The sequence below is a fragment of the Stenella coeruleoalba genome (genome assembly GCF_951394435.1).
Source record: "Stenella coeruleoalba genome assembly, chromosome: 13".
NCBI lineage: Eukaryota > Metazoa > Chordata > Mammalia > Artiodactyla > Delphinidae > Stenella > Stenella coeruleoalba.
The window spans coordinates 5,244,063-5,254,623 of NC_137159.1; the positions used below are offsets into that span (position 1 = coordinate 5,244,063).

The 10,561-nt window shown below is 43.1% G+C and overlaps 1 protein-coding gene across 3 annotated transcripts in view; it reads right to left on the reverse strand.

Annotated features, from left to right (window-relative positions):
• Window positions 1-9,103, reverse strand: part of IL1RL1 (interleukin 1 receptor like 1) — a 39,566-nt gene extending 30,463 nt beyond the window's left edge. For all 3 annotated transcript variants that reach the window (XM_079940835.1, XM_079940838.1, XM_079940834.1), the window contains exon 1: window positions 8,186-9,103. The gene's annotated coding sequence lies outside the window, so the exon portion shown is untranslated. The remainder of the gene's footprint in view (window positions 1-8,185) is intronic.
• Window positions 9,104-10,561: the final 1,458 nt, after the last annotated feature.

The following is a 10,561-nucleotide window of genomic DNA, read 5'->3' on the forward strand; positions in this document are numbered from 1 at the left end:
CCTTCCACATGTTTTCTCTTGGGCCTACTGTTGTCCAATTAAGTTTCAGTAATTAAAATAATATGGAACAAAAAAGAAAAACAAATTAAAAGCAAAACAAAATAATACGGAACAGCCACAGGAGGAGACAGTTTAATAGAACAGAATGGAAAATCTAGAAACAGATCTAAATATTCCTAAGAACTTATCATAAGATGATTAAAAAAAACAGTATATCAAATCTGGGGAGAAGAATAGATACTAAATAAATTGTGTTAAGACCATTTTAGATTTATTCAAGCATTGTAAATATTTTAATATAAGCATTATAAAATATATTACAAGCAATAGAAAAATCAAGTTCAACTGATGAAAAAACTAAATTCCAGATGGATTAGAGATTACACAGTAAAAAATTTAAAGCTGTAAACAAATAGAATATAATATTTATTTGATTATGAAGTGGGAGTAATATTGGTTTTCTAAGCACAATAATACATATAGAAACCGTCACAGCAGAGATCAAATCAATTTCATTACATCTGAATATATTATAAACAGACAGCAAGCAAAAGGCTGGGAAAATATTTGAAAGTTTGAAAATTTATATATAGCTTATATATCTAGCATATATACACACTCGAATATATATATTCTATACAAGTATATTTTATAAATCACTAACAGGAAAGAAAACAACTTAATTTTTAAGATAGGCAAATGTTATGAACAGGCAGTTCAAAAAAGAGGGTATAGGAGTTTTCAATAAGCTTCAATAGAATATAATGTATCAAAAAGTAATTGAGAAATTCAAATTTAAATCAATAAATACCATTTTCACTCATCAAATTTGTAAAAACATTACAAAATTATAATATCCAATACTGACAAAAAGTGTGGGGAGATTACGGATGCATAAACTGGTACAAGTTTTCCAGAGGATAATTTGGAAGTTTATATCAAAATACCTTAAGTTGGTAGTCTGTCTTCTATTAATATATTTGAAAAAATCATGGATGTTCAAAAATATTTAGCCTCTCATTGGCAGTGTCGTGGACAATGGGAAAAAAACTAAATATACAAATTGAACAATTGATTAAATAATCTATGGTACCGCTAAATAATAAAATACTTTGTCGTCATCAGAAATGATGTAGGCTGATCATATTTAAGAAACAGGAAATGTCTGTGACATAGTTTAAGTGTTTGAAGAACAGGTTTTCTGATTTTCACTTCCAGCCAAAGTGGTGTAACAGGGACTAGATTTATACTCCTTTCTAAAACAATTAAAAACTGCATAAGATATATGAACCAACAGCTCTCAAGATACTGACGTCAGGCAATAAATGATAATGAACTCTGAGAGATGGGAGAGAGCCTGAGATTGCCCCAGTTTACTGCCTGGAGTGTTTCTAGGCTACGGCACTAGGAGGGAGAGAGAGATGGAGCCCAGCAGTGGCTCTGAGTTGAGGGTCAGAACTGACAGTCTGGAAAGCCAAGGTAACTAGAGTTCAGAAAGCAGAGTACCAACAAGGAGAGCCCTGCATAGAGAGATCTGCAGAAGGTCCCTTCAGTTTCTCAACTGAGTGCCAATCAGCTCATGCTTATGTGGAAATTATCTGAAGCCAAGGAAAGAAACACACCAAAAGATTACAGGGAATAATCATCACAGTTCATATAGGGCCAGGAATAGTACTTATTCCCACTATTCAGAATAGAAAATGATATAATTCATGAGTTGTCATATAGGTTGTTTAGAAAGATTTTGTCTCAGTAGTAGTATAAATTAACCTTAGACTAAATGCTGCTCTGGTTACACCTAAAACAATTTAAAAGACCCCCAAAATCCAACTGTTTCAGTGCAACTTAACACTGATTCAGAGGACAGATAAAGAACAGTTATAGGGCTACAGAAAATATTCAGTATCTAGCAAGTCAGAATGAACATTGCCTGACATCCAAAGGTTATCAAGTATACAAAAGAGCTGAAAAATACTACTCTTAATGAAAAGACAAACAATTAAAACTGACCCAGAATTGGCATACAGGGTAGAATTAGTAAAAAACATTAAATCAGCTATTATATCTGAATCTCATATGTTTCAAAAGACTACATGAAAGACTGAAAGTATTAAGCAGAGACATGGTAGATTAAAAAAAGACCCAAAGAGAAGTCCTACAGTTAAAAACTAAAATATTTCAGATGAAAAAAATGCAAGGTATGTTAATAGAGGTTACACAACATGAAACACAGAAATAAAAAAAATCAGAAAAAAATAGAGCATCAGGGAGGTGTGGGAAATTTTCAAGGTATCTCATACAAATGTAATTTGAGTCTCTGAAGGAGAGGAGCTAGAAATGGGACAGAAAAACGTTATTTGAAAAAACAATGGCCCCACAATGTTGCAAATTTGATGAAAATTATAAAACCCCCAAGTCCAGGAGGCTCAGTGAAACTCGACAATGAAGAGCATGAAGAAAAGTACCCCAAAAGGCACACCATAATCAAGTGATAAAGAGAAACTTTAAAAAGTCATGGGAGGAAAATCATGTTCCTACAGAGCAACAAAGACAGAGATTGTATCAGATTTCTCATCAGAAACAAGCAGGAAGATAGTGGAACAAGATCTTTAAAGTACCAAAAAAACAAACAAACAAAAAAGTCACCTTAGAATTCCTTACCCAGTTAAAATATTGTTCAAAAATGAATATGAAATGAAGACTTTTTCAGACATATAACAATTGAGAAAATTCATCAACAACAGAAAAGTGCTATGAGAAATTTTAAAGGAAAGCCCTTCAAACAGAAAGAAAGATACCAGGCAGAAATGTGAAACTGCATGAAAGAATGCAGACACCAGAAAAGTGAACTATAAACTATCATTTATGATTTAAATGATAAGCAAAAATATAGAGATTTTTACTTATCATTTAAATCACTTAAAGATAATTGACTGTTTAAATCAAAAATGATTACAGAGCTTCCCTGGTGGCGCAGTGGTTGGGAGTCCGCCTGCCGATGCAGGGGACACGGGTTCGTGCCCCGGTCCGGGAAGATCCCACATGCCGCGGAGCGGCTGGGCCCGTGAGCCATGGCCGCTGAGCCTGCGTGTCTGGAGCCTGTGCTCCGCAACGGGAGAGGCCACGACAGTGAGAGGCCCGTGTACCGCAAAAAAATAATAATAATTAAAAAAAAAAAAAGAGAAAGGTTCAGTGTGCCCTTAAATCTTCATGCAAGGGTCATGGTCTCGCACCTGCTGTCAGATTCCTGGAGCAAGAATTGTAGAGAATGGCCCTCCATCTGCATCTAGAGTACGCAGACAGGCATCTGACCTAATTCAAGTCACCCTTCCTCACCAGCCTCAGAGAGACCCCTCTGGCTGAAAGCATCAGGCCAACCTCTGCAGAGTCCTGAACAGAAAGCAGTTAGGGAATAAACAGAAAGACAGTTCCATTTCTCATTTATTAACATATTGTCTCATTTTCAACAAGAGGTGTCAGGTCCAGAGATTTATTAGCAAGTCAATCTCTCAACTGATTCAAACTCAGCTGACAGCTGATAGAGAAGAAGGGTAAGAATGTGTATTTATTTCACGTCCCTTTTTCAATCACTGCACCCTGGGAAGTAGTCTTTCTAGAAACTGGGGAATTGGATGAATAACTTCCTCTTCCCTTTTCTAGGGTCAGAGAGCTTGTTATATAAGGACAGGTGTTCAGCTGATATACTGTGACATCAGTACATTGGCAACCATGACATGTACCTTCCAGGGGAAGCTGAGCAGATCCACAACCATTGGGGGCATTTCCTACAGAACCAAAGATGTCATCTCTTCAGCTGTACCTGGATCTTCAACATTCCCGGGGGCGGAGCTAGCATTCCCTCTGTGATCAGAGCAGCTGATGAAATCAATGCACTCAAGGTTCCCACATGCACTAGTTTAACACAAAGATAACTCCACAACTTCTTACCAAAAAAGTGGTGGGGAAAGAGGCTGTTATACCTGGCAGGGAGTACTGTGGTTCAAATCATAGTGTGTGGACAAAAAAAAAATGTTGCCCGCCACTGCAGTAAACAACGAATGCTGCCCTCCATCGGGCCATCAGCGACTGAGATGTCTGATGTTCGACTACTTGGATTTTTTTTCTTTTTCAGCAAAAACTCATATATATTCTGGCTCCTCCCTTACCTGTTTGGAACAGTTCCTCAGAGCTATCTGAGAGGTTGTCTCCCAGGCTATAGTCCTCAGTAAGGTCCCTGAATAAAAGAGAACTCTCAACTTTTAGGTTGTGTGATTTTTTTCCTGTCAGCAGTGGCTACCATTTATTGAGAAATTTGTATGTGCCAGGCCCTGAGCTAAGCTCTTTACATAGGTTACATATACACATTTATACCCCATTTGCATGCTAAAAACAACTCTGAGATTAAGGTATGAGCACCCTGGTGGTATAGGAAACTGAGGCACACAGACCTAGCAGTCACATAGTCAGGAAGCAGGAAAGCCATGATCAAGGTTCAATCAAGTGGACCCCAACACCTGCTCCTACCGTGATTCTGTCTACCAAGGCTTTGTTTTCGTTGACCACTTCTCTTCCATCTTTGAGGTGGGAGGCTTTGGCTAAGGGTAAGGACATAGGGTGTGGTCTAATCAGTAACATTAGCAGTAACAAATGCTATTGCAGCATCTTGTTTGCCTTGTGTTTGTTAACTGACGCCCAGTAGCCCTGAATAGATCATTGATCTAGACATGATAGGAGAAGAGACCACACATAAGCTTCCTGCCTTCTAGAACTTTCTGTGCCAAGAGGGATGTATTGACAGCATTTGCAGAGACAGATAAGTTATCTCAAAATAAATGCACATGCTCAGAGAAGTATAAATATCATGTGATCCCCCAGAACTGACTATTCAAGAAATGCTTTTGAAAGCAAAAAAGTCAACACATTTCTAGAAATAACAGAGGACCTCAGAGTTCTCTAGGTCAGCATTCTCTGAGTTTTCTTGAACAATAACACTTAAAAATAATAATGCATTGACCCAATACTGTAAGAGATTATGAGATATTTTATATACTTAGAATAAAGTACAAAGCAAAGATGACGTTACAGATGAATTAACTATTTAGGAAATGTTGAAAAATTTGTAGTTTCTCCTTTATGACAGTATTTTACAACTAGATGAATTGTCATATGTGTTGTTAAAAGAACAAAAGGCCACAACTACATGTTGAAAATACATGATTAGAAATGCCACAGAATCCACGGACCTTAGGAAAACTGTGTGTTGGGAAATAAACAGATGGACATCTGAGCATTCATGCATGATGGGATCCCCCATGTTAAAGCCTAGCATGTTCTGATATGGCTCATCCTTCTTTAAAGGGAGATTATTTAAAACGAAGAGCACTATAAATTGAAATGTAAACTTTCTTTTTCTTTTAATTTTATTTTAACTATATTTCAGAAAATGCATATCCATGGCATTGTTTGTTTATGGAAGAACTCAGAAGAATACCTGAGGAATAAAATAGTGATCCAAGGAATTAGGGTTGATGGGAGGGAGTTGTGTAGAGAGAAGAGATAGGGACGGAGAAAGGAGAAATAGGGAAGGGTCCTCATCATTCTATCCCACAGCTCTATGAAACCCAACCTTCGTTATCATTAAATACAAGAGTCAGTTTAGGTTCTAAATTCTTATGGTAACAGCTTAGAGGATCCCAGGTAACCAACCAGAAAGTGAGATACCAGTTGGGAGCCTTCTGCAAGAATCCCACCAAGAGGTGGTAAGGGCTTGAATTTAGAAAACAGCTGTTAGAATGAAGTAGGAAGGAAGAACAGATTGTATTCCTATGTTTAAGAGTAGAATCAATTAGATTTATTACGTTATTTTGCATTGGGAAGGAAAGATGGAAAGGAGTTTGGGGGATAGCTCTCAAACAAGGTGGGATGTTTGACAACCATTCACAGAGATACCAAATACTGGAGGAGGAGGAGTTAGTAGGAAAGCAATGGTGGGTTCAATTTTGGATAAGCTAACTTTGAGGGGCTGTCTTGACATTAAGCTATTAGAAATACGTCGGTAAAATTATGGGCCAGACCTATTAATTGGGGATTTGTCAGTGTGCAAATTGTACTCAAGTCACGGGGATAATCCAGGTGCCTTCAGGAGGAAAGAACAGAGGAAGAACTGCAAGGGACAAGGAAGGAGTTCTGGGACGCATGACTCCCGATGGGCAGGAGGGGGACTGGCACCCACACAGGAAAGTAAAAGAGGTTAAAGATGGAGAAGTTCCCATCAGCAACCAGTGCAGTCACTAATGACATCATTTAAAGTGACTTCGGAGCTGGTGAGGCTAGCCCAGGCAGGACACAGTGAGTCGGAAAGAAATGCTAGGAGAAGTGAGAACGCTAAGTGCAACATGTGGTTGTTTGGAAATGGCAACGAATGCAAATACCCCTGCCTTCTCCTCTCAGAGACACGAAGAGGGGCGATGAAGAAACCCCACGGGAGACTTGGTGTCCTCAGAGGAGAATCAGGTCTCGGGTAAGTCCAGGAGCTACAAAGAATGTTCTCTGAAGAATTTAGGGGTGAAGGATGTCTACTAACAATGGAATGGTAACTGTTGGAATTCCTTATATATTTTGGATATTAACTCCTTATCAGATATATGTTTTCAAATAGTTTCTCCCGTTCCATAGGTTGCCTTTTCACTCTGTTGATTGTTTCTTTTGCTGTGCAAAAGGTTTTAACTTGATGTAGTCCCACTTGTCTACCATATGATCCATCAATCACACTTTGGGGTGTGTAGTCAAAAGCATTGGAATCAGGATCCTAAAGAGACACCTGCACTCCCATGTTCATTGCAGCATATTATCCATAAGTCAAGAAATGGAACCACCCAAATAGCCACCAACACATAACTGAGGAAGAAAGTGTGGTTTATACATTCGACGGAATATGATTCCGCTGCAAAAAACAAGGAAATCCTGGCATATGTGACAACACAGGCAGACCTGGACGAAATTATGGTAAGTGAAATAAACCAGTCACAGAAGAAAAAACACTGCATGATTCCACTTTCTAAAACAGTCAAACTCATAGAAACAGAAAGTACAATGGTGGTGGCTAAGGTCTGGGGAGAGGGGGAAAAGGGGCTGGCTGTTCAATGGGTCTAAAGTTTCAATTATGCAAGATGAATAAGTTCTAGAGACCTGCTGTGAAGCACTGTGTCTATAGTTCACAATACCGTACTGTGTTCAGAAAAATATAGTAAGGTAGATCTCTTGTTAATAGTTCTTACCGAGAGAGAGAGAGAGAGAGAGAGAGAGAGAGAGAGAGAGAAATCTAGATGCAATCACCCAGATGGAAAGAAGGCAGAATGAGCCCTGGGTCCCTCCTGTGCTGAGAGGCTGGGTAGAATAAGAACTAGCAATGGAGAGAGAGAAAGAGAGACCAGTTAGATGGGAAGAAAACCAGGGGTGTTTGGAGTCTAAAAACTAGGTGAGAAATATTTCAAAGAGGAAGGAATGATTCATCACGCCAACGCTGCAGGAGGTTCCAATCAGCACCGGGAAACAAATCACTGGCTTAACAACACAGATGCCACGGCAACATTGAGAAGCTGGTGTTTGTAGAATAGTAGGTATGAAAACCTATTCAGAATATTTTAAGAAAGAGTGGGAGCAAAGGAATTACAGACAGTAAGTATATAGAACTACTCCAGGGCATTTTGCTGTAAAGGAGAAGAAAGAAATGGAGCACAAACTGGAAGGGAAACGGAGGCAAAGACAAATGTTACACGCCACGCAGGGGTGGTCAGGACCACATGTGTGGCCACGGGAGTGTGCTTTTGGGAATCAGTCCCCAAAGCAGTCGCATTGTTAGTTCCAGCCAGGATACCCAAAAGGATAATAAGGAAAATGTGAGTCAAGCTGTCAAACCAGCAACGTCGGGAAGCATAAGAAAGTTGACGGGTGAGAGAGGGCAGGGTGAGCGGGTGGGGAGGAGAAAACTGGAGGTTTTACCCTGGACCAACCCATGTGCAGCTAGCAGGCCGGGCACAGCACAGCCCTGGATGGAGACAGGAAGTTGGATGGGCAGCAGTACTTGGGGGGGGGGGGGGGGAGGGGGGAGGGGCCTCTACCAGGCTGAGCGAGATCTGAAGGGGATCTGGGGAGGCCTGACCACGGGTGAGGGACCAGTGCTCACCTGGACTTCTCGCAGTGCTGCCATCAAGAAGATGCCCCAGGGGCTTCCCTGGTGGCGCAGTGGTTGAGAGTCCGCCTGCCGATGCAGGGGACACGGGTTCGTGCCCCGGTTCCGGGAAGATCCCACGTGCCGCGGAGCGGCTGGGCCAGTGAGCCATGGCCGCTGCGCCTGCGCGTCCGGTGCCTGTGCTCCGCAACGGGAGAGGCCACAACAGTGAGAGGCCCGCGTACCGCAAACAAACAAACAAACAAAAAAACCCTCTAACTTTAAGGGCTTCCCTGGTGGCACAGTGGTCGAGAGTCCGCCTGCTGATGCAGGGGACGCGGGTTCGTGCCCCGGTCCGGGAGGATCCCACATGTCGCGGAGCGGCTGGGCCCGTGAGCCATGGCCGCTGCGCCTGCGCATCCGGAGCCTGTGCTCCGCAGCGGGAGGGGCCACAACAGTGAGAGGCCTGCGTACCGGGGAAAAAAAAAAAAAAAAACCCTCATAGCACTGTGGATCTCAGAGCAACGCGGCTCTGCAGTCCAGCCTCCCTCCCCTCCCCAGGAAGGTCTCCCTTGCGGGCAATAATACTCAAACTTCGGTGCAGGTCAGGATCCACCCCTCTGCTGTAGATGGGAAGGGTGAAGAAGACCCCACAGGTGCTTGATTCTGCTCGACACCCACATTAGAAATCACTCCTCTGCTCTGGGTTGTGCTCTTATGAAGGGCAATTAAATGTTTTTGTGTCCCGATAAAGGTTTTATTGAGTGTCTAGGCCCTGGACTAGCTTTTAGGGAACTGTGGAAGGGGTGACAGTAGCAGACATCAGCCGAGGCTAGGACAGTGAAGCAGCTCAGGGCTCAGGAAGTGGACCCCCTCGGGGTGGCAGGAGGGGAGCCAGGGCTGGGGAGCCTCACTGAGCCCAGTCTGGGGGCGGCAAGGTGTCTGGGAAAGACCATGAGTATCCAGGCATGAGGCCAAGGTCTAGTGCGTGGCTGTGGCCTCAGGACTGGCCGGGCAGCCAGAGGGGTCTGAGCTAGGATCCAGCTGGGCAGTGGCAGAGGCCAGAGCTGAGAGACAAGGCAGTAGCTGGCAGTTCCCTGCAGCTCTGGCACGTTGCCCCTGCATTTGCTTGGCTTTGCTGCATGTGTGATAAAGCAACAGGCTCTTTCAAATAGGACTCCCTTGACGCTTTCTGGGGGAGACTCCCAGGTCCAGAGGCTCCAATGCGATAAGGAGTCCCCTTAGTTCCCTGAGCCCAGGCAGGGTGCTCGGTTCTTGCTACTCCAGCCACAAACAAATCCCTCCAAAGGAAACACCACCGTCCACTGGAACATGACATTTTCTGTCCTTCCATCGCCATTACCATCCTCAGCTCTCCTGGGCTGAAGGCTCATTACAGCCCAAAGGCTTCGCTGAAAACCTTAGCTTCACTCTCCCCTTTGATCACCTAGTAAGAAAAGTCACCCCAACTTTGTAGGTCAAAACCCTGCATCTTAATGAAATAAAATGATGGTGTGGGTGGGGAAAGGGGGACACGGGCTGAAACTCAGGTCTCCAGCCTCAGCACCACTCTTTCTTATTATCGTGATCAAATACACATAACGTAAAACTGACCACTTTAACCCATCGCTTAGTGTAGGTTCCGTGGCTTTCAATACATTCACATTGTGGTACAGCCATCACCACCAACCACCTCCAGGACTATTTTCATCTTGCAAAGCTGAAACTCTGTCCCCCTTAACTAATAACTCCCCAGATCCCTCCCCCGGCACCCACACTTTACTCTCTGTCTCTATGGATCTGATTCCTCTAGGTTCCTCGTGTACGTGAAATCAAACAGTTTTGTCCCTTTGCGACGGGCTTATTTCACTGAGCATCATGTCCTCAAGGGGAGACAGAACCATAGGAGAGGGTGGTTTCCATCCCACAAGCTCGAGGTTAGGGGCCAGCATTTTCCACTGTGAAATTTTTTGCTGCTACGGAAGCCCACGCTCTTGATTTCACTAATGGTATTCCGGCTGAATTGTGTCCCTCCCCCCAAAAATTCCTAGGTTGGAGTCCTCACCCCCGACCCTGAGTATACCTTGGAATGTAGCTGTCTTGAGAGAGAAGGCCTTTATGGTTTCATAAGCTTCAATGAAATCACATGGTAGGGCCCTAACCCACTATGACTGGGGTCCCTGCTAGAAGAGAGATGCCAGGGATGGGTGCACAGAGGAAAGACCCTGGAGGACCCAGGGGACACAGGGAGAAGGTTGCCGTATGCATGCCACAGAGTGAGCCCTCAGGAGAAACCAAGCCCGCCAGCACCTTGATCTTGGACTTGCAGCCTCCAGGACTGTGAAAAGAAAAACTCCTGTTGTTTGAACGCCCTGATCTGTGCTATTTTGT